Source organism: Scyliorhinus canicula, chromosome 8, assembly GCF_902713615.1.
Source record: "Scyliorhinus canicula chromosome 8, sScyCan1.1, whole genome shotgun sequence".
Classification (NCBI taxonomy): Eukaryota; Metazoa; Chordata; class Chondrichthyes; order Carcharhiniformes; family Scyliorhinidae; genus Scyliorhinus; species Scyliorhinus canicula.
In genome coordinates, this window is record NC_052153.1 from 138,805,195 (window position 1) to 138,827,994 (window position 22,800).

General features: G+C 43.1%; 1 protein-coding gene across 14 annotated transcripts in view; it reads left to right on the top strand.

The window, feature by feature from the left end:
- Nucleotides 1-22,800, top strand: part of mef2cb (myocyte enhancer factor 2cb) — a 302,736-nt gene that overhangs the window by 37,459 nt on the left and 242,477 nt on the right. The gene's annotated exons all lie outside the window — the stretch shown is intronic.

The following is a 22,800-nucleotide window of genomic DNA, read 5'->3' on the forward strand; positions in this document are numbered from 1 at the left end:
ACCACTTTCTGTGCCATAACAACAATTCAGAACTAATCCTGTTATCTTGTTCCCAATCCTTCTGTTGCTTGTGTTCGTCTAATTTCTCTCCACAAGTTGCGATGGTTTCTGCCCTGACCATTCCCAGTAGCAAAGCATTTAATGCTCCAATAACTTTCTTTGCAGCAGTTCTTTTTCGCTAACCTCTCTCTTCACTCTCTTAATGAGAAATTTTACAATGATGACCTCTACCTAAAGAGACTGCCTTTCTCCTGTATATCAAATTCCTCTATAATTTAAAAGACCTCTGTAAGGTATATATTCTTGCAGTTTTCCCTGACCCAATGATAATAATCTCAACATATAAAATCTTGATTATATTAATGGTTTTCCAGCCCTTGCATCAGCTTGGTAAAACTGCAGGTTTGGCTCTCCAGAGATCGAGGCACCAAGGGGCTGTTTAGCACAAGGCTAAATCGCTGGCTTTGAAAGCAGGCCAGCAGCAGAGTTCAATTCCTGTACCAGCCTCCCCGGACAGGCGCCGGAATGTGGCGACTAGGTGCTTTTCACAGTAACTTCATTTGAAGCCTACTGGTGACAATAAGTGATTTCATTTCATTTCATTTCCTTTCATTTCATTCATTTATAAAAGGCACCCTGATCTCAAAGTAAGGTGGCAGACCCCCTTAGCCCTCCCCCATGGATATTGTGAACCCTACAAACAAGGGGAACAGCCCAACCCTTGATCACAGAGGGACAACCTCCCCAACACTAATAATTGTTCATGTCACACACCCCCACACCTCAAAGGCATCTGGGTGGCAAATTTTAAGCTGCTAATCTATGTCCAGCGAGGGCGTAAACCAGATTACATTGGCTGGGAGAGCTGAGGAGCATCAGAAACTGTTTGGCACCCGGCGCAAATCCCTGATTTCTCCTGATATAGCGGGATTTGCACCGGATGCAACACAGCCAGAGAATCGCCTCCTTTGTGTTTGAACGTCTGAGCCTCTTTGTTAAACGAGCTCCTCAAGACTTTACGTTCAGTATATACTCCCAAGGTATATTACTTCACCTTTGTCCATTTTGAAATGCTCCATCTATATGCTCCCCCAATATACAATATGTCATTGTCTTCCTAAAGATTTTTATACACACCACAGTTTGTCAAAAATTGAGAAAATTTAGTGGGAGAACATAATGATTTATGGGGAATTTTCAGATCAGCAAGGAGGCTAGCAAGGCAAAGGAGTTTTGAGAAAGCGTTCCAGAGAACAGGGGCATAATAGCCGAATGATCAGCCCCTGATTGTTGGCTATTGGATGGGAAGGAAGCAGCAAATAGAAGTTCAAGAAATTTTGGATTTAGATAGGCATATATGTTTAGGAAAGATTGCTCAGAAAATATGAAGTAAGTTAAAACCTCGTATGAGGATCCCGAAACCAGTTTGTTGAAATTTAATGTGTCATTTCAATTTAGCAAGAACAGAGATTTCATAGAATCCCTACAGTACTGAAGGAGGCCATTAGGCCTATTGTGTTTGCACTGACCCTCTGAAAGAAAACCATACCTAGGCTCACTCCCTCACCTTATCCCCTTAACCCCACCTAAACTTTGGGCACGAAGGGCAATTTTTACCATGTCCAATTCACCTAACCTGCACATCTTTGGACTGTGGAAGGAAACCGAAGAACCTGGAGGAAACCTACGCAGGCACCCGGAGAACGAGAAAACACCACAGTCACCCAAGGCAGGAATTGAACTTGGGTCCCTGGCACTGTGAGACAGCAGTCCTAACCATTGGGCCATCGTGCTACCGGGATTGCCAATGTGAAGGGCTTTGTAAAGGATCCTGCAATCTTTGAAAGTTCTGAGGGGCATAGATGGAAGGGGGCATTGGTATAGTAACCCATTAGGTGGTGAAGACATCTCGGCTGGAATTCTCCAGCTGTTGCGATTCACTTTTCCCGCCGGCAGCGCATCCCCACACATCTGTTTCCCGATGCTGCGGGGTGGCCTCAATGGGAAATCCCATTGACAAGCGGTGGAAGTATAGGATCCTGCCACCAGTGATTTAATTTGATTTATTGTCACATGTACCGAAGTACAGTGAAAAGTATTTTTCTGAGGCCAAGGGAGCATACACAGTATGTACATAGTAGACAAAAAAGAACAATCGACAGAGTACATTGACAAATGGTACATCAGCAAATAGTGATTGGTCAGTGCGGAACAAGAGGCCAAACAAAGCAAATACATGAGCAAGAACAGCATAAGGCATCATGAATGGTGTTCTTACAGGGAACCGATCAGTCCGAGGGAGAGACGTTGAAGAGTTGAGTAGTTGTGGGGAAGAAGCTGTTCCTATATCTGGATGTGCGGGTCTTCAGACTTCTGTATCTTCTGCCTGATGGAAGGATCTGGAAGAAGGCAAAGCCTGGGTGGGAGGGGTCTTTGCTAATGCTGCCTGCCTTCCTGAGGCAGCGGGAGGTACAGACAGAATCAATGTGAGGGTGGCAAGCTTGTGTGATGCGTTGGGCTGAGTTCACCACAACCTGCAGTTTCCTGCGACCTTGGGCCGAGCAGTTGAATGGCGCGCTGCTGAGAAACAGGCAGCTGGGAGACTGGAGGATCCAACCCCTCATTTTCAATGAAGGAGGAATAAGCAGATAATGTGATAACCCTGTTGCATTTTAAAATAAAGGTTATAATTGCATCTTATCCCTTTCTGACATAGCCCCTTTCTCTATTCCCAGTCGATCTTCACTCATCCAGAAGACCTGACTACAAGTGTAATAAGTTGGGGAAAGTCCGCTGTTGTCAGTTGCTCTTGGAGATCAAGATTGTATTGTTATAAACTTCTATCGCTTATGGCAGAGGAAACTATTTTCACAATGTGCATTTCAAACCAGTTAAACAATCGTGCGTACTTCGAGACTATTTAATGTGTTGCACAAAGCAAACATGTATATAAACAACTGTAAGGAAATGAGGAACACTCCTCATATACAAGTTTCAAATTGTCTTTATCAATTTGTTTGGCTTACAACCCAATAAGAATATTTAAAAACAATACAAGTAATGATGAACAGATGATACGTTCCCTCAGAAGAGAAAATAAAGACCTGATGTTTAAGATGCTTATTTGTATTGGTTATTGTTAACATCAGTAAGCTATAAATTGAAATTTGATTTTTTAAAAATTTGAGTATATGTTGCGCTTGCTATCGGAACATTTGTTAAGTTTGGAAAATAACCTTCACGAGCTGCAAAACAAATTTGCATTTAACCAGCTATTTAATTTGCCATATTATTTATTTATATGTTTCTGTGTGTGCCTGAATAATTAAACATTTTAACATTTACAACCTTAATCTAAAGTTTAAAAAAAATTCTTTTGAATTGTTTCCAGCTGTCCTGCAAATACTATAAATACCCAGGAAATTGTTTGTGGCTGTGCGACATTAATGTGTAACTGTGCAGGATAAGAAACTAAGGTCAGAGTTCACACTGGAATTATGGGCAAGATCTTCCGGCTGTTCATGCTGGCATGGCATTGGTGAGGGGTGGATTCAATAGGAAATCCCATCGATGGTGGCATAACCAGAAAATCAGCCAACTGTAGGCCGCGTCTGAGAAACACATTATGGTAGGCCAGGGAATTTTGCCTGTGCTGTGTTTCCTTAAGATGTCAGATGACCAACAAGAAGGCAGTTTGAATGATTGTCCCACAGAATGTGCAACAGTTGATGTATCTGTTATTGGTAATTTTTGAATGGAAAAAATTGTAATGCTTGAGGTCGCATGTCTTTTCCTTAGTGGGGGACAGTTGAGGTTATGTGAACATTCCAGATGCAGCACGACTCTGTGGATTTGAAAACTGGAATTGGGATCTTAGTCAGGAATTGTATTGATAGTAAAAGAGCCTGTGAATGTGACCTTAAATAAATTATGAATGGTGATTTTCTTTCTTAAAATCATTATGTTCCAAAGTTTGACATTAATTTATAAATCTTTGTCTTTTACTGTGGGCATGTGATTCAGATTTGTTATTTTTTCCCTCAGTGTTTCTCTGAATATCTTTGTCCCGTATCTTGTTATTTTCTTTCTCTCATACCTCGGAAATGCCTGCATTATATAAAACATATTATTGTATTTTATTTTTTTAACTGGGAGATATTGGAAAATTATCAGAGTGACTGATTGTTATAAACTTCAGGGGTGTGATCGAACCAAATGGGAATTATGTCCCATAGCGAGCGGGTTTAGCCACATGTTTCCTGGCGCTCACAGCGTGAGAAACACATTATCTAACATGACTCCAGTTAGATGGGCCATTGTTATTATGGAATTGTAACAAAATCTGCAATTACGAAAAAGTGATAATTTTCAATATATTTTTAAACTTTTCTAATATTAGTTTGAACAAAATGAGACTGTTTTGTATTTTGTAAGGAAGCTATTATATTAGGAAATGTTTACTCTGTAAGTATTCTATGGGCATTAAGCACCTCTATAGCAAACCTTGTGGCCAATAGTAGTTTGTAATGGCACAACAAGGTTTCTGCAAAGCTTCTTTTGTGCACTGGTAACAAATTATAACCCAATATAAAAGTTGTTGACAGCAGTAAGCTGTTAGAAATTGGGCTTTGCGATTTGTGATGTTTAGTCTGCATGTTTAGTCTGTATGCATGACCCTGAGTTCCTGCCATCTTAATTCGCTGCACTACTCCCACTGTAGCCTCTTTGCCCTTGGTCTCTTATTAGAAGTTCAATAGGAACAGCACCTCACCGTTGAATTAGAAACTTTATAACCTTTTAAACTCAAAAATTTTAGACCATAATCCTGGCCCTATTTTTTCAGATAGTAGCTGTTGTTCATGATTCTGCCATTTATATATACCCCTGATCATCCATTGCCTGGCCTTTTGTCTTGCATTCCATCCTATTACAGACTTTTGCCTTTTATCTTTTTCCCTTCTCTCCTTTCCCTGCTTCCGTGCTTGCTTAAAACCTGTGACAACTCTTAAGCCTTTCCGATTTTGGCAAAAGGTAATTGACCTGAACGTCAGTCCTGTTTCTCTCTCCACAGATGCTGCTTGACCTGCTGATTATTTCCAGAACTTTCAGATTTTATTTCTGGCTTCCAGCATCCAAATTACTTTGCTTTTGTAGCACCCTGAAATTCTGCAGGAAAGTCTATTTTTTTCTTTTTATGGTCCATTTTGCCCTTAAGAACAAACTCTATCAGATTAAATGATCACATAAACCAATCTGAGGTTTCTTTCAAACTGTAGAGGTTTTGATTTTTAACAGCTGTGTTAGGCCTTTAATCATATATTATCTTTTAGAGCTGTTTCCGAGCATATGTTAATTGGCTCCTTTCTGTGACAAATTATGAACACTTACTTTGATGAGGTTCAACTGTGATCATGTTGGAGTCAAGTAAAGAAGACTTTCCAACCCCTGCTGGTTCCCCAAACCACTACAAACAGCTGCATGACACTGTAGTGCTGAGTAATGACAGGATTTGGGCTGATCCGATTTATGTACAGATTTTCCACAAGATATCTGCAGCTTTTTAGCATTAGAGTTGTGGGTCCTTTTTGTCTTTATTTTTCCAAAATGTGGTTCGTTCTGACAAATATCTTAATGTCCTTGTGTAAAACATGATAGTGTTCTATACTTTTATCACAGTATCACTTTTTTGGGTTACTACAGCAACGGCAACAACAACTTGTATTTATATAGCATCTTTAACATTGGACAGTCCCAAGATGTTTCACAGGAGCATTATAAATGAAAATTGACACCAAGCCAAATAAGGATATTTGGGTGGATGACCAAAAGCTTGTCCAACCAGATTGTTTTAAGGAGTGTCTTTAAGGAATAAAGATTGACCGGGAAATGGAGGAGTTGAGAGAGAAATTCCAGGAGCCTTTTTGATTTTTGTTAATAGGATGTGAGTGTTGTGACAAGGCCAGCATTTGTTGTCCATCCCTACGTGCTCTTGAGGAGGTGGTAGTGAGTCACCTTCTTGAACTACTGCAATACATATGGTTCACGTAAATCACGCTGTATTTGGGAGGGAATTCCAGGTTTTTGACCCAGCAATGGTGAAGGAACAGCAATATGGTTCCAAGTTAAGATGGTGGTGACTTGCTCGGGAACTTGCAGGTGGTGATGTTCCCATGTGTCCGCTGCCCTTGTTCTTTAGGTGATAGAGGTTACAGGTTTGGAAGGTACTATTCAAGGAGCCTTGGTAAGTAGATGCAGTGCATCTCTCTGCTAAGTGTAAGGGTCGGAGATGGAGTGAGTGAATGTTTAAGTGGTGGATGGAGTGCCAATCAAGCAAGCTGCTTTGTCCTGGGTGGTGTCAAGCCTCTCGACTGTTGTTGGAACTGCACTCATCGAAAAAAGTGGAGAATATTCCATCACACTCCTAACTTGAGGCTGATCTACAAGGGAGTCAAGGGTTATGTCGGGTGAGCAGTAAAGTGGAGATGAGGCCACAATCATTTCTGTCATGATTTTATTGAATGGTAGAGCAAGCTTGAGGGGCTTCCATTTTTTATGTTCTTACGCCTTCTAAAGGTTGACAGGTTTTGGGGAGTCAGGAAGTAAGTTATTCTCTGAACCTCTGAACCTCTGACCTGCTCTTGTAGCTACAATAGTTAGGGCACTAGTCCAGTTAAGTTTCTGGTCAGTGGTAACCCCAGGACGTTGATGGCGCATGGTTCAGTGATGGGAGTGCCATTGAAGGTGAAAGGAAATTGGTTGGATTTTCTCTTGTTGGAGATGGTCCTTGCCTGCAATTTGTGTGGTGTGAATGTGACTTGTCATATATCATGCCAAGCCTGAATGTTGTCCTGATCTTACTGCCTGCAGTCAGGGACTGCTTCAGCAGTCCTGCTTCAATGAACATTCCCCCTCTGGTCTTATGTTGGAAGGAAGGCGATTGATGAAGCAACCAAAGATGGTTTGGCCGAGGGCACTACACTACTCTGACAAACTCTTGCAGTGACATCTTGGGGTGGGATGATTGGCCGCCAAAAACTACAACCATGTTTCTTTGTGCAAAATATGACTTACCCTGATTCACATTGACTTCAGTTTTACCAGGCCATTTTGATGTCATACTTGGCCAAATGCTGCTTTAAGTCATGGCCAGTCACTCTCACCATACTTCTTAAATTTGGTTATTTTATCAATATTTGGACCAAGGCTGTAACGAGGTCAAAAGCTGACACCTTCTGTCACTTTGCTTATGATTGAGAGTAGTCTGTTCGGATGATAATTGGCTGGATTGAATTTCTCCTATTTTCTGTGGCAATTGTCCACACTGACAAGTAGATGCCAGTGCTGTAGCTGTAATGGAACAGTTTGGTTAAGGGTGTGTGACTAATTCTGGAGCGCAAGTCTTTAGTACTGTGAGGATGGTGTTATGAGGACCTTTGCTGGATATAGTCATTTCTCAGTATCACATGAAGTGAATTGAATTGGCGGAAGACTGCGTGGTAGATCTGTAATACTAAGGACCTTCTGAAGAGCTCAGAAGCTGAAGCTACAGCCACCAACAATGGAGCAATAAGAATTGGGCATGCTTCATTGGAAGAACACAATTATTTTGTCGGGGGGTAAAAGCAAATTACTGTGGATGCTGGAATCTGAAACAAAAGTGAAAATACTGGATTATTTCAGCAGATCTAACAGAATCTGTGGAAAGAGAAGGGAGCTAGCATTTTGAGTCTGGATGACTCTTTTGTCAAAGCGACAGAGAACTGGAAATAAGAGTCAGATTTATACTGTTGTGGGGGGGGGGGGGGGGAGTGTTGTGGAGCAATGGGGCTGAATAGGGAGCCAGTGACAGGTGGAGATTGACAAAGATGTGGACAGAAAGACAAAGGGAATGTAAATGGGGGTGATCAAGAATGGTGCTGTTATCGTGAAGGGTTATTGGGCTGGAGGATATTACAGAGAAAGGGAGGGGTGAGGCCATTGGCAGATTTGCAAACAAGTAGCAGAATTTTAAAATTGAGGTTTTGCTTAACTAGTATGCCTTTGAATCAACTGGGGTATGCCATATTAGATTTAGTAAAGAGCGATAAGCCAGATTTATTAACAGCCTATTGTTGTCTAAATATCTATCCAATAGCGATCATAATATGACGGTTCAGCATGGTGTTTTGAGGGGAGAAACACAAAACAAACTCTTTAGGTAAGGCTGACTTGAATTCAATGAGACAGAAACTGCAGTAAAATGGGAAAAACTGTTAATGGAAAAAAGGCCGAAGATCAGGAGGAGGTGTTCAAAAAATAATTTAATGTAATACAGAACCAGTTTAAGCGCCTAAGAGACAACAGCTCCACTTGCCAAAAAAAGGACAACCAAAGAGATAAGAGACAAGATAAATCTGAAAGAAAAATAATGCAAAAATAGAACAGATCCTGGCAACTGAGAGAGTTACAAAGAACAGCAAAGGGTGAGAAAATAGATAATAAGAGCTACAAAACAAAGAGTATGAGAAGAAACTTCCAAGGGATATTAAAATCAACACGAAAAAACTTTTACAATTATGTTAGGAAACAAAGTTGGTCAGGAGTAATAGTCCTGGATGTACCATCGGCTGCTTTCCCATTTGAAGGGGAGAGCTGACTGGTGGTGATTTAACCCGGGGATCACCAAACCTCAGGCGAGGGGCAAGTTTGAGAATGTGGGCCTTCATGAATAACCTCAGCCAGTACGGGAATTCAATCCATGCTGCTGACCTTGCTTTGCAACACAAACCAGCAGTCCAGCCAACTGAGCTAAACTGACCCTCAGGAGTAATATGTGTCCCTATTAACCAATAACAATGATATTAACGGAATAGTAAACATGTTGAATGACCCAGATCTTCTGGTCAGCAACAGAGCAGGGGTGCTCCAGGTTGAATCCGCTGCTAAACATGGCGGGGCGGGTGACAAATTCTCAGAACCACATGGTTTCCATCCAAGAGAAGAATGTGAGAACATTGCAGATGCCCTAACGAGAATCTTCTAAAATTCTCTCGATTTGGGAACCTGGCCTATAAATTTTAAAATTGCGCAAGTCACTCTGTTATTTTGTAACGGCGAGAGGGGGAGTCCAGGAATAATAGACCAGTTAGCCTAACATTTATTATTAGCAAATTACGAGAGAATTAATGACTAGGTTGCAAATCAGCCATGATTTCGTTGAATGGGAGAGCAGGTGTGAGAGGGTAAATGGAAACTTATTTCATATGTTCCTATGCTACTACATTTGCTTATGTACCATGGAGCTGTATTTGTTTAGCAATATTTCAATAACAATATTTTATGTTCATCTTCACGTTTTCATTCTAGCTTGCATAATGTTGGCTCTGGTGGTCAAAATTTTTGTTTCAGAGACAAAGAGCTGTTGATTCAAGATTCCTTCAGGACCTGAGCATATAATGGAAGTTCACAGTTCACTTAATTACTCTGGAAATTCGGCATAGTTGGCGGTAATGCCCTTTGAATGACTAGAAACAGGCCATGTTTGCCTTTTCTACTGGTTCAAGTGAAAGTGCAAAATACCATTATAGGATTTGAGAACAACATAAATTTCTTCAGACTTCCATTCTGCCCTCAACCAAACCCTCCACAAAAAAACTAGATCCAGTGGCCATTCATCTCATTGCCATTCGCTTTGTGCAGAGTGGCTAACAATAAAGCTAACAATACAACGGTAACTGTACTTGAAAGGTAATACATTGAATGTGAATCAGGTTTGGCATGCTTTGAGAAATAAGTCAAGAGAGAAATTCAAGTTCATTCTTTGTATTTACTGGAAATGAAACAATGTGTGTTTCCAAAACATTTGTAAAATCTAAATCCAATCGATTGTATATCCACCCTCATAAGCATTTTCTTTGGTAAAGTATGGTACATGCAGGAATATTATGCATTCAGTCAAACAAATTGTGTTGCTTTTAGTAAAACCTGGTAGCCTTGGCCCAGTTATACTTTCGCTTCTGACTTGGAAAATTGTGGGTTCAATCTCATTCCAGTATTTGAGCGCGTAAACTCGGCTGTCTCGTGGAGTATAGGCAGACTGCCATGCTGTTGGAGGTATCATATTCTGGATGCGTTAATGGAATTATTTCCTGTGCCTGGATTTTTTAAATCCCATGGCATAATTTGAACCAGGGAAAGGAGTTCTTGCTTCACACTTATGTCTCAACCAAAACCACTGAAACAAATTATCTGTTTGTTTTTCTCATTGCTATTTGTGAAACTGTCCTGAGTACAAATAGGCTGCTGTCTTTGTCTACATTATAATAGTGATTACATTTCAAAAGTAAAGATGAATGTCACAATAACAAATCCATTCGAGGTGTGTACTATAATAAGATTTAGCTATTTGCTGCCTCATCAAGATAAAAAAACAACCAATCTAAATTGAACATCATTTGAAAAGAGTTTCATGTTTTGTACTTTTCCCAATGTACACTATTTCTATCTTAAGCAGCCCAAAAAGATTCTCAGATAATTGTCACATTCTCTGACAATGTTGCCCCCCCCCGCAATCCACGGCAATGCTACCCTCCCCCACCCTCGCCCACCCCAAACTTTCCTTTCCGAACCCTGGCTCCTGTCTGGCTTTTGTTAGAAAGGTAAACATTCTCGTGGGTGTTTAACGAAGATGGAATTAACACATTTTAGGGTAGGAGGTGGGGACGGTCAGCCTCGGTTGGTGAGGTGAGCATGGGTGATGGAGGGACGAATCCTGTCAGGGAGGGGGTGAGCACTACCGGAGGATGAGGGAAGAGTGAATATTGTCAGTAGCGGGAGGAGTGAGCATTGTCGGGAGGTGAAGTGGTGCTGGACAATGTTAGGGGTTAAGGGGGCTAGGCACTGTGGTGGGGCCTGAGGAGAGGTGAATATCGTAGGAGGGGTGGTAGTAGGGTGAGATTGTCAGGTAGTGAGGTGGTGATGAGCAATTATGGGGGGGTGGGGGGAGGCTAAGGATGGCTGAGCACTGCTGGGGGTGAGGGAAAGAGTGAATATCGTTGGGTGATGAAACTGAGCGGTTTTGGATGTTTTCAGGTTAATTTAGAAACTCAACAAATCAATGAAATCAAGACAGGATTTAAGGGACACATCTTGATGAAAGGCGGGAGTATTTTCACTGGTATTACATCTGCCACTTACCCTCCTAAGTTTGTTTGGCACTGGATTCAACTTGGAGGATACCTGCTCTGCTGCTGACCAGGGTCATCATTGAATTCTGTTACCTTTCGTGGTTCAAATAATTAATTATAGTTGCTCATGAAGGGGTTTGCTTTTCTTCAAATTCTACTGCCTAGAATTTTGATTTAAAAATTCCAAGTGAATCACATTGCTTTCTAATAGAGGGCATCGTCTTGTTTTTGATCCACATTTTCTGTAGACTATCCGACATGTATAAAGCAAATCCCAAATCACCTTGCTGACGTGCATGGCTTGCAAACTGTTGACCTGATTTTTAAACAATCATGGTCATACACTCTATCATCTCTATCACTAGGAACTGCCTGTCATGATTTGTAGCACTGAATAACACTCTGGTTCATGGACTGTAACACACTTGTTGCATTCTGAGAGAGAACGTGCATGATGACTGATTTCAGGTCTTTAACTTTCGGATGTGCAGAGCCATTATCTGTAACCAGCAGCACTTTGAGAGATTTGAGATAATATTATTCTGTCCATGGATCTAGTCCAAATGTTCTTGTTTTTCCTACTGGCAGCATCTTTACATTTCTAAAATAGTTGGAATTTTGAGACATGCACTAGGTTTCATCATGTTTTCTCCTAGTAGGAGAATAATTTGCTCTTTCCTTTGTTTATTGCCAACGGAGGCATCATCAGCAATTTCATAGAATTATAGAATCCCTCCAGTGGAGAAGGAGGTAATTCTGCACCGACCCTCTGAAAGAGTACTTCACCCAACCTCACTCCCCCACCCTATCCTATTAATTCCTTAATCTAACCTACACACGTTTTTGGACACGAATGGACAATTTAGCATGGCCAGATCACCTAACCTGCACATCTTTGGACTGTGGGAGGAAACAGGGGCACACGGAGGAAACCTACGCAGCCACGGCCAGACGTTCATTGGGAAAGAAATTGATAAGAAATGCCCAGCTTTGGTGCAGTCATAAACATCTATTGTTTCCAAATGAGATCAAAAAACACCTATAGCCATGCGCTCATGTTTTTTTTCCCCATAAATTTAGAGTACCCAAATATTTTTTGCCAATTAAGTGGCAATTTAGCATGGTCAATCCACCTACCCTGCACATCTTTGGGTTGTGGGGGTGAAATCCACACAGACACGAGGAGAATGTGCAAACTCCACACAGGCAGTGACCGAGAGCCGGGATCAAACCCAGGTCCTCAGTGCCATAGGCAGCAGTGCTAACCACTGTGCCACTGTGCCGCCCGCCATGTGCTTATGTTAGCCCCAAACATTTCACCATTAGCTGTCTAAAATTTCAAAACATGCTGCTACTTAATGTGATCCAATAATCCATTTGAACGTTTGAAGTTTTCAGTGCCTAAAGAACAGATAACACTTTCAGCCTTTGCATGTAACACATTGCTTGACACTGGATACTGATCTCTGTGGCTGTTTTAAGCCAGTGATAAAATCTCTCTTGAAGATCTTCGTGAATCACAGTACAGATTTACTTTCTTTGGATTGCTGTTTCATCTTTAATGATCGCACCTATTTTGGCTTTCCATTTATCACAATGCTCTTTGCCAAGCCAAATTTTTGCAGATTGTCAGTTGCAATTGTCTTGTTGGCCACAGTCATTAGTTGTTTGAATTTTAATTTTCGAAGACAAATAAGATCACTTACTCGCCATCTTCATCTGCAAGTCTGTTTCCTCATTGTTCCTCCACACCCATTGCCATGTTTCATTTTCTGTGTGGGTTAGTTTATGAGGCAACAAATGCATGCATCTTGCAGGACACTTGAATTGGTTATCTGTCATTAAGCCTCAAGCAAAGATTCCAGCATGGTGTCACAATCTAACCTGCTTAAGTGTTTGGCGTAGATGGACTGAATTACCATGCCATGCAGATCATTGTAAGCACAGTTCCTTATAATAAAAAACAAAAGCTAAATTCTGTGGCGGATGGAAATCTGAAATAAAAACTTATCTGGAAACACTCAGCAGTTGAGGCAGCATGTGTGGCGAAACAGTGGCAAATTTTCATGTTGATAACATTTTGTCAGAGCTGGGAAAAGATGTCGGTGAACTGAATCCCATAAGGCAGGTAGCCAATTAAGCTCATTAAGAGCCTTGTTAAGCACTTTCAAAGGAGGCCAATTGGGATTTTCCAGTCGGTTTGCAGTTTTCTAACTCAATGGAGGCAGGCAGGCATTTGGTGGGAGTGGCAGTACTTCAGATAGGCCTATCTACTTGGCTGGGGCTGGAACCAAATGCTGCCCTGTCAGGGGGCTTCCTTCCCTCCTCCACCCCACCGTGTTGATATTTTCCTGCTTTTTAATTTTTAAAAAAAATTGATGATATGGCAGTGCCATTTTGAAGCACAGTTGCAGTTATTCACCCTTTTACTGCAGCCTGCTCTTCAGAAGGCCTCTTATTTTATTGACCTTCTAGCTGCAAAAGCCCATCTGCCTCGCCAAATTGGGCAGAGAGCCTGTTTCCATGTCAACTAAGCAGTGGCTGCCCCTCCTTAACTCCCTGAAGGGGCAGGGGTGATTTGGGACCAGAAACGGGCTGTTTCCCAGCCCCTAGCAACTACAGTATTTTGCCAGTGAATCAGTTTTTCAGTTGTTACAAGCTGCTATTTAGATCTTCCTCCGAATATCACCTTTCATCCTTTCTTTGAAAGGCCTCCCCTTGCTATATGTTGTTGGGTCTTTTAATTTGTCCATTCTTCTTGTTGTTTCACCTCCCCTTGTTTTGCGCTCAGAAAGATTCTTTCGCATGGTGGAATTATGTAAGTGCAAAGACTTTGAGCATGATCTACTGGCCGTATCCTGCCGGAACAGGGGCGCGATGCGGTTCCTAGGTCCAGGGAGAGGCCTCCTTTGGGATTTCTGATGGCAGTTACCCCTCAGGAGATCTACCAGACCTCACGAGATGTCATGATCTGGGCAATGGGCGGGACCCAGTCTTGCCCAGTGAATTTAGGATTGGATTTGTTTATTGTCACGTGTACCGAGATACAGTGAAAAGTATTTTTCTGCGAGCAGCTCAACAGATCATTAAGTACATGGGAATAAAAGAAAGTACATAATAGGGCAACACAAGATATACAGTGTAACTACATAAGCACTGGCATCGGGTGAAGCATACAGGGTGTAGTGTTAATGAGGTCCATAAGAGGGTCATTTAGGAGTCTGGTGACAGTGGGGAAGAAGTTGTTTTTGAGTCTGTTCATGCGTGTTCTCAGACTTCTGTATCTCCTGCCCGATGAAACAAGTTGGAAGAGTGAGTAAGCCGGGTAGGAGGGATCTTTGATTATGCTGCCTGCTTTCCCCAGGCAGCGGGAGATGTAGATGGAGTCAATGGATGGGAGGCAGGTTCGTGTGATGGACTGGTGTTCACAGTGTTCATGACTCTCTGAAATTTCTTGCGGTCCTGGGCCGAGCAGTTGCGAGACCAGGCTGTGATGCAGCCCGATCGGATGCTTTCTATGGTGCATCTGCAAAAGTTGGTAAGGGTTAATGTAGACATGCCGAATTTCCTTAGTTTCCTGAGGAAGTATAGGCGCTGTTGTGCTTTCTTGGTGGTAGCGTCGACCAGGACAGATTTTTGGAGATGTGCACCCCTAGAACCCACTTAGCCATGCTCGCACTGGACCGAACAGCCTTCCGGCATCTACTGGCCTAGCTGAGGAGATCCCAGCTGGGCGCCATTCAGTACTAGCCCCCACAAACGGGGACCAGGCGGAATGGTACCAGGGGCGGCCGTCTCCCAGGCGATTAGAGGTCCCCGGGTGGTCTGCCTCTGGTCTGGGTGGCACCCTGGCACTGCTGGTGATGACCCCCTTATAGGTGAGCTGGGGGTGCGGGGGTTGCTACAAGCGACAGGAGCAACCCTGCTAATCATGCCCAGATCTGACACTTTTTTTAAAAAAAAGTTAGATCGCGCCAATTGTTCTTTGTTAAAGATAAAAATATAGAGCAAACTTTTCATCCTTAGCACTTTATATTCGAGTAATGACATGGTTCATACAATTTAAGAGGCATCAAGGGAATTTAGAGAATATTCAGAATTGTTATTCATGAGGAAATGCTGCATTTTCAAATCACATTGATTTCATGTGCTTGAGGATATACTGCTTTATACTTGAAAGTGTCTTGTCATTATAATAGCAGTCACGGGTTGTAATATACCTTGGTATAAGGAACAAACGCAACTGTGTTTATGTCTAATGGACTTACTAAAGTTGTTTGATGGCAGTCATTCACATGTAATTACTGACACAATGTCATGAGAGGTGAAATTTTTCAGTTGCTTCATAACCTAACTAATAGATGTTTTTGCAGTGATGATTTGATGGTTCCTGACTTACAACTTTTTTGATTTTGTAATTTGTCGTAGAATTTACAGTGCAGAAGGAGGCCACTCAGCCCATTGAGTCCACACCAACCCCTGAAAGAACACCCACCCAAGCCCACACCCCCACCCCTGCAACCCAGCCCAACCCCTGGCCACCACGGTGCAATTTAGCGTGACCAATCCACCTAACCTGCACATCTTTGGACTGGGAGGAAACCGGAGCACCCAGAGGAAACCCACGCAGACACAGGGAGAACGTGCAGACTCCGCACAGACAGTGACCCAAGCCGGGAATTGAACCCGGGTCCCTAGCGCTGTGAGGCAACAGCGCTAACCCCTGTGCTACCGTGCCACCCATAAATATATAATCAGATTATTAAAATATAGTCTGTCAGTATGGATTTTACAGGTAGTTAGCAAATGAGTCCCGAACTTCAAAATGGCCCATTCCTTACAGCAAGGACTTCTAGTAGATGGCACAAACAGTCCTCCCACTGCCTGTTCCAAGTCTGCTTAAAATTAAAATCGCCCTCCAACGCTATAATTTATCTCTGACCACGAAGTGATTGACTCAGAACTGCAGGATGTCATTTTAACATTACAGTCTAATTATTCAGCTCAAACTGGCTAAATAATACAGACAACATTCCCATGGTCCCACAGATTTGTACTAAAGTATTCCAAAGAGTATTGGATCATCTATGTCAATACTTACCTTTTTAATCGACAGTCTCATTCTTAAACAGATAATTGGCCAGCTTTTTATTGAATGAGTTAATCAACGGAACCCTAATTGCTTTCGATGGGTGTCCATATTACAGGGTTGACAATATGATCTTGATGCAGTGACACTGAGACTGCTGCTCCCTCAGCTCTTCTTGCACTTGCACACAAGTGCGATGCCCTTACCTAATAATGAAAGGTTACCTCATTTTACTGTTTTAGGGACACCTGAAGCACAATGCATGATATACCATGAGCATTCGGGGGAATGGAATGATGGAATGTCAGGTGTCAGCAGTTAGTGAAAGACCGATTGATGCTTATGGGGAGTCAGAATTTTTTTTATTTGAGCTACAAAAAAGTATACCTTTCTCTTTTGCTAATGCACAGTGAGCTACTGTGTTTCATAGAATTCACAGTGCAGAAGGAGGCCATTCGGCCCATCAAGTCTGCACCAGCTCTTGGAAAGAGCACCCTACACAAGTCCACACCTCCACCCTATCCCCATAACCCAGTAACCCCACCCAACATTCAGGGCAATTTTGGACACTATGGGCAATTTAGCATGGCAAATCCACCTAACCCGCACATCTTTGGACTGTGGGAGGAAACCGGAGTACCCGGAGGAAACCCATGCGCATTCGGGGGAATGGAATGATGGAATGTCAGGTGTCAGCAGGGAGAATGTGCAGACTCCCCACAGACAGTGACCCAAGCCGTGAATCGAACCTGGGACCCTGGAGCTGTGATGCAATTGTGCTATCCACAATGCTACCGTGCTGACAGGCTTCGGTACCAGCCTAAATTATCTTATATTTTACTAGAAGCAAAACCAAAGTAAGGATAGCTGTATAAAGGAGTGTACCACCAGGGTTCATTTTCTCCCCCTCTTCCATTAGCCTTTCTAACACTCTTTCTAAATGGGTGCTTCATGTGTGGAGTACCACTCTGGAACTTACAACATATTATGGCTAAGCCCCCAGTTTAAATACTTCTGATGCTTTAATAAGCGGTGTGTACAATAGGCCATGTGCCAAACAATACAGGGCATTTATTTTTTTTAAATGTTTTTATTCGGGTTTCATTTTATATAATACAAATTAAACACGTCTGTGTAAACCAGATGCAATTTACAAAGGCCAAACATTGGAGGTCACCCCCAAGTCCCTACCCGCCAAACCCCATCCGCCTGACACCCTTGACCTTTTTATTTTACTTTAAAATATTTTTGTTGAATTTTTACATCTGTATAATAGGTGCGCGAGACAGTTAGTATGTACAATTTTGTAACTGCTGTCCCTATGGCATTTTTGGGGGGGGGGGGGGGGGCTACTCCTCGGATGGTGTATTTGATCTTCTCCAGGTGGAGAAATTCCGACAGGTCTGCCAGCCAGTCTGCAGCTGTGGGTGGTGCTGCCGATCGCCAGCCGAGCAGGATTCTACAGCATGTGAGTAAGGAAGCAAAAGCCAGAGCATCGGCCCTCTTCCCCATATGTAGTTCTGGCTGGTCCGATATCCCGAAGACTCCACTCTTGTGTACGTCTCGGCCTTCAACCCTACAACCTTGGACATCGCCTCGAAGGAGGCTGTCCAGAACCCAACAGGTCTGGACAAGCCCAGAATATGTGGGCGTGGTTTGCTGGGTCTCCCTGGCACCATTCGCATTTATCCTCCACCTTCGGGAAGAACCTGTTCATTCGGGTCCCAAAACTTAAACTCTTTGCCCCACTTTAAATTGCATGAAGCTTAGCCTTGCATAAGACGCTGCTCAGTGCTCCGCTCCAGAGTCCCCACCCCACCTCCATCCCTAGTTCGTCCTCCCATTATTGTCTTGCTCTTTCTGTCAGTTCATCCAGGGTTGCAATTCTGTCTCCCGTGTTGTAGAAGTCCCTAATCTCCAGCGTCGCCCCGTCCGGTCTCCACTTCTTAAACGTGGCTTCTAGCGTGGCTGGTGGGAATTTGTGGTTACCGCAGATAGATGGGGACCATGGTAGACATCTCGGTTACGCTGAAGTGCTGTCTCATCTGGTTCCAAGTTTTTAACGTAGCTACTACCACTGGGCTGGATGTGTACTTTGCCAGGAGGGATGGTGGCGAGAGCTCGGAGGGTCATTCCTGTGCAGGAGGACTCCTCAATTTTCATCTATTCTTTGCTTGGCTCCCTAACCCATCCCGTCAGTCTTTAGGCTCTTGCTGCCCAGTGGTAGTAATGCAGGTTCAGAAGGCCTATGAAGGACCAGGCCGCTCATGTTTGTTTTACTCTACAGTGTATTTTTGGAGATTCTCTATTCCTTGAAGAAGGCCTTGAGGATAGATCAGAATGGATCTAAACATAAAGAAGAACCTTGATAGTACGTTCATTTTATTGTCTGCAGCCTCCCTGCCAGGGAGAATGGGAGTGCATCTAATCTCTGCAGGTCCTATTGAACGTCCTCTGGCAGATTGGTCAGATTCCACTTGTGGATCCTTGCCCAGTTGTGGGCTATCTGAATCCCCAGGTAGTGGAATTTGTTTTTGGCTAGTTTGAATGGCAGACCTTCAAGCTCTGTCCCTTCCCCATTCAGGTTCACCGGGAATACCTCGCTCTTGCATAAGTTAAGCTTGCAGCCCGGGAAGGCCCCGAACTCTGCCAGGAGCCTCATGCTTTCCTTTAAGCCTTTCCGCGGGTCCGAGATGTAGAGGAGCGGGTCATCCGCATAGAGTGAGACTCTGTGCTCTCTACTTCCTCTTCAGATTCCCTTCCAGTCTTTTGCATCTCACACGCGATCACCGGGGGTTCAATTGCCAGGGCAAACAGGAGCGGGGACAGCGGGCATCCCTGCCTAGTGCCTTTGTGCAGCTGGACGTATTTAGCGCTGGTAGTGTTGGTCCGAACACTCATCTTGGGGCATTGTACAGGAGTTTCACACATGAGGTGAACCTCGTCTCTAGTCCAAACCGCTCCAGTTCCTCAATGAGGTACTTCCATTCGACGCTGTCATAGGCCTTTTCTGCATCCAGAGAGATGAACAGCTCTGGTGTTCTCTCCCCGGATGGAGTTAGTATCACATTCAACAGCCATCTGATGTTGGTAGTTGGCTGTCTACCCTTGACAAAGCCCATATGGTCCTCTGTGACCACTTCTGGTATGCAGTTCTCCAATCCTTGGCCGGATTTTCACGAGTATTTTCGCATCTACGTTAAGCAGAGAAATGGGTCTGCATGATCCACATTCAATCGGGTCTTTGTCTTTTTTGGGTATCAATGATATGGTGACCTGTGTCAGTGTAGGAAACAGGGAGCCGCTCACTAGCGAGTCTGCGAACATCTCTTGTAGTTGTGGGGCCAGAGCTGGTGCGAATTTTTTATCGAGGTCCGCCGGGAACACATTGGGTCACGGCGCCTTCCCCGTCTGCATGGAGTCGATGCTCTCTATGACCTCTCCCAGTCTACTGCTACTTCCAGGTCCTTCCGCTGATCATCCCCCATGATTGGCATGTCCAGTCCATCGAGGAACCATTTCATCCCCGAGTCCCCGTCAGGGAGCTCAAGAGGTGTCCAGGCCCCAATTGAAGGCCTCAAATGCTTTGTTGACCTTTTATGCTTCGGCTACCAGTCTGCCTCTGCTGTACTTTATTTGGGCTATTTCCCTCATAGCTGCCTGCTTTCTCAGCTGGTGAGCCAACAGTCACCTTGCCTTCTCTCTCTTCATAAATGGTCCCCCATGTCTGGTGGAGTTGGTGCACTGCCTTCCTGTTGGATAGGTTGAAGTCCATTTGCAGCTTTTTCACCCGCCAGAAGCTCTACGGTGGGGCCTCAGCATAATTTTGTGGATCTCCTGGATGGAGTCGATCAGTTATTGCCAAGCCCCTCTCTCCTCCATCTATATGAGCCCCATAGGCTATAACCTCTCCCCTGATCACCGGCTTCAGTGCCTCCCAGAACGTGCCTCCTCATTCTGGTTGTTCGTGATGTACTCGCCTATGGCCTGTGATGTTTTTTGGCACAAGACCTTGTCGGCCAAGAGCTCCATGTCCAACCTCCAAGCAGGGCATTGGGCATAACCCATCTCCGATCTCACTTCCATGTAGTGTGGAGCATGGTCGGAGCTGACTATCGGGGAGTATTCCACTCTTACTAATTCTGGAAGTTCCGATTTTCCCACTGCAAAGAAGTCGATATGGATGTATACCTAATGCACCAGTGAAAATAATGAGAATTCCTTCTCACCAGGGTGTAGTTGCTGCCATGTGTTCACTGCCCCCATCTGCTCCATGAATGTTCCCAGTTCCGTAGCCATGCCTGTCTTTTTCCCCATTGTGCAGCTCGTTCGGTCCGTCAATGGATCCTGTCCCCTCTCATAATCAGTTGGTGTGTGTCGATGTCGGGGATTTCCGCCATGGTCTTTTTTATGAAATCTGCGTTGTCCTATTTGGGCAGGTAGGACACTGCTGACCGTGACATACCGTCCTCCTGGGTCCGTGACTTCTTGCTAATCAGTATTATCCCCCTAGCCCACGTCCCGTAAAATGAATGGTACATCTGTTCCATGCAGCCCTTCCTTGACCGCAGTCGGTCCTTCTTCCTCAGTTGTGTCTCTTGAAGACAATGTCGGCTTTTAAACTTCTCAAATGGATGAAGATTCTGGATCTTTTCACTGGGCCGTTAAGTCCCCTAATGTTTCAGGTGATAGCCCTGGTGGGGATTTTTAGTCCCTCAACTCCTGCAGGTTCAACCATACTTACCTGATGGACATGCACCTGCACCCCTGGGTTTCCCTCAACCTGCACCTTACCTGCTGAAACCAATCTGAGACACATCCCTTTCTTCTTCTTCTTCTCGTGTTCCCCTTGTCACCACCCCCCACCCCCCTCGTGTGTGTCTCCCTCCCCATCTTCAACCTTACATTCCCCCTCCCTTACCCTGTGGTCCATCTAGGGTCCACATGGCAGTCTCTCACTTACCTACACCCACTACATTTCATTGTCTTCTTTTAGAAATCTCCTTAAAGCAAAGGATGCTTCCTTTGTTGCATCATCCAGTTTTTTCATTGTACCTCTGTGAAGTGCCTCGGGATGTTTGCTACATTAAAGGTGATGTGCAAGTTGTTTGTCATGAACAGCAGCCTAAAATTGTCTGAATTTTGCACCTGCCATCACTTGTCCCAATTATTTAATTTTCACAAATCGTTTAAGATGCTATCAAATCCCTGTTATACCAACCTAGAATATTGTTGATGCCATCTGTAAAGCTTGTGCTAACAAGAGAAAATCCATGCAGAATTTGAAGTTTTAATGTATCAAAAGTGGCCATTAAAATTGAAGAGGGTGCAATATTATAAGATATGGCGAAGAGGTTTGACACAGTTTTTATTCGAAAAGTAACTTATACAGGTCTGTAACCTGTTCCAGACATGTTAGCTGGCAATATTCTGTTCATTAAAAATATTTAATTGCTTTATTATTTAAAATTCACTCATTGATCATTGTTTTAGCCTTGGTTGCTGCACAACTTGAGTATAGGTTGAATATTACAAAGTTAGGTTTATACAGTACTTTACAGCTGTTGGTGGCAGTGTCCTTATTTGACCTTGCACTTTAAAGTCTTGGGGGCAGTGAACACATGAGCTGGTAAAACCTTTTAAAGAAGTAAAGTGAAATGTGAGTGTTCTTGAAGATAGTTTTTTTATTGTTTGAAATACCCCAGTAATATTTCATTCGTGCAGAAACCCCCTATAAAATTTGTTGGATTTGGTGAAGGTGCAGCTTGCAAGAAGCAGTATAGCCATGATAGTCAATTGACCAAATCTAAAAGTAACTTCTGTATTCAAGACGGAAAGGAATAAAAGGGAGAAAACAATAAGAGTCTACAACTATTGAGTAAATCATAGTCAAAGCTGTTATTATTATGGCTACATGTATTGTATATGAAGAGATTTTTCTTCACTGGCTATGACTCACAGGTGTGGCTGCATAGATGGTGCACAGGTCACCACGTTTTTGGAGTCCACAGTAGCAGCGCTTCTTGCTGTTGGACAGAATCATTTTTATTTGCACTATTTTTGTTGTCAATGCCATTTTAAAATTCATACTTCTATTACATAATGAGTGTTAAGATATCCAATGTGGTGTAAAAATAGCTACATCTATTTGATCTATTTTGAAGCATCTATTGTATTGCAGACCATATAATCTAGTATCATTAATGTGATGCAGAATAAGCAGACTACTGTGTGAAGAGAACCATATGATAGATTTTTAAGTTCTGTTCTTGAATACCTTGAATTATTGCAGCAAGTAAATACTGATACATTTTGGCTGACAATTTAATGCTATCAATCCAAGATTGCATTAGTGTGACTCAGAGCATCAACATTGCATTTGATGAACCAATAATTGCTGGAGGCATTGTTAGTCAGGCTCATTTTGATTACTATGACTTGAACTGGAGTAACCTGATTTGTGTAAAAATGTAATTTATAATGGTGTCAATTTGCATGTGCCTTAGATTTACTGCTTATGATCATTGTACAGACTTAACTTAAAAA